This window comes from Salvelinus fontinalis, chromosome 42, assembly GCF_029448725.1.
Source record: "Salvelinus fontinalis isolate EN_2023a chromosome 42, ASM2944872v1, whole genome shotgun sequence".
NCBI classification, from domain to species: domain Eukaryota; kingdom Metazoa; phylum Chordata; class Actinopteri; order Salmoniformes; family Salmonidae; genus Salvelinus; species Salvelinus fontinalis.
Genome location: NC_074706.1, coordinates 20,198,764 through 20,201,022, shown reverse-complemented (window position 1 = coordinate 20,201,022; position 2,259 = coordinate 20,198,764).

Below are 2,259 nucleotides of genomic sequence, written 5' to 3'. Positions count from 1 at the left end.
GCTTGACTTTGTCGTGGAAATTACCACTAAGGACCCCAATCTCAACACACCCACTCGCCCATACTCCAGTCGCCATATTGAGATGCACCTACCCCCTTCTTCTTTTTTCACCCATCTACACACAATACCCCATAATGACAAAGTGAAAACATGTTTTTATAAATGTTTGCAAATTTATTGAAAATTAAATACACAAAATCTAACTTACGTAAGTATTCACAACCCTGAGTCAATACTTTGTAGCGGCACCTTTGGCAGCAATTACAGCTGTGAGTCTTTCTTGTTAAGCCTGTAAGAGCTTTTCACACCTATATTGTTCAACATTTGTCTATTCTTATTTTCAAAATTCTTCAAGTTCTGTCAAATTTGTTGTTGATCATTGCTAGACAACCATTTTCAGGTCTTTCCGTAGATGTAAGTCAAAACTGTAACTCGGCCACATTCATTGTTATCTTGTTCAGCAACTCCAGTGTAGATTTGGCCTTGTTTTTTAGGTTATTGACCTGCTGAAAGGTGAATTAATCTCCCAGTGTCTGGTGAAAAGCAGTCTGAACCAGGTTTTCATCGAGGATTTTGCCTGTGCTTAGCTCCATTCCGTTTATTTTTTATCCTGAAAACTCCCCAGTCCTTAGCGATTACAAGCATACCTATAATAAGATGCAGCCACCACTATGCTTGAAAATGTGGCGAGTGGTACTCACTGACGTGTTGGATTTGCCCCAAACATAACACTTTGTATTCAGGACAAAACTTTACTCAAGTTTGCCAAAAAGCACCTTGATGATCAAGACTTTTGGAAGAATGTTCTATGGACAGATGATTCAAAAGTATGACTTTTTGGACTAAATAGGTCCCATTATGACTTGTGAAAACCAAACACTGCCTTCCACAGTAAGAACCTCATACCAACGGTCAAGCATGGTGTTGGAAGTGTGATGGTTTGGGGATGCTTTGCTGCCTCAGGACCTGAACGACTTGCCATAATAGAAGGAACCATGAATTCTGCTCTCTATCAGAGAATTCTACAGAAGAATGTCAGGGCACCTGTCTGTGAGCTGAAGCATGCAGCAAGACAATGATCCAAAACACACAAGTCTACATGAAAAAGGTTAAAAAGCAACACATGTGAAGTTTTGGAATGGCCAAGTCAAAGTCCAGACCTAATCCCAATTGAGATGTTGAGGAAGGACTTGAAACAAGCAGTTCAGGCTTGAAAACCCACAAATGTCGCTAAGTTACAGCAGTTCTGCATGCAATAATGGGACAACATTCCTCTACAGCGACATGAGACTGATCAACAACTACAGGAAGTGTTTGGTTAAAGTCTTTGCAGTTAAAGGTGCCACAACCAGTTGAGTGTAAAGGGGCAATTACTTTTTTACATAGAAGCATTGTATGTTGCATAACTTTGTTTATGAAATATAGTTGAAGTCAGAAGTTTACATACACCTTAGCCAAATACATTTCAACTCAGTTTTTCACAATTCCTGACATTTAATCCCAGTAAAACCTTCCCTGTCTTAGGTCAGTTAGGATCACCACTTTATTTTAAGAATGTGAAATGTCAGAATAATTGTAGAGAGAATGATTTATTTCAGCTTTTATTTCTTTCATCACATTCCCAGTGGATCAGAAGTTTACATACACTCAATTAGTATTTGGTAGCATTGCCTTTAAATTGTTTAACTTGAGTCAAACATTTTGGGTAGCCTTCCACAAGCTTCCCACAATAAGTTGGGTAAATTTTGGCACATTCCTCCTAGCAGAGCTGGTGTAACTGAGTCAGGTGTGTAGGCCTCCCTACTCGCACACGCTTTTTCAGTTCTGCCCACAAATCTTCTATAGGATTGAGGTCAGGGCTATGTAATGGCCACTCCAATACCTTGACTTTGTTGTCCTTAAGCCATTCTGCCACAACTTTAAAGTAGGCTTGGGGTCATTGTCCATTTGGAAGACCAATTTGCGACCAAGCTTTAACTTCCTGACTGATATCTTGAAATGTTGCCTCAATATATCCACATTATTTCCCTGCCTCATGATGCCATCTATTTTGTGAAGTGCACCAGTTCCTCCTGCAGCAAAGCACCCCCACAACATAATGCTGCCACCCCCATGCTTCACGGTTGGGATGGTGTTCTTTGGCTTGCAAGCCTGCCCCTTTTTCCTCCAAACATAACAATGGTCATTATGGCCAAACAGTTCTATTTTTTTTCATCGGACCCGAGGACATTTCTCCAAAAAGTACAATCTTTGTCCCCA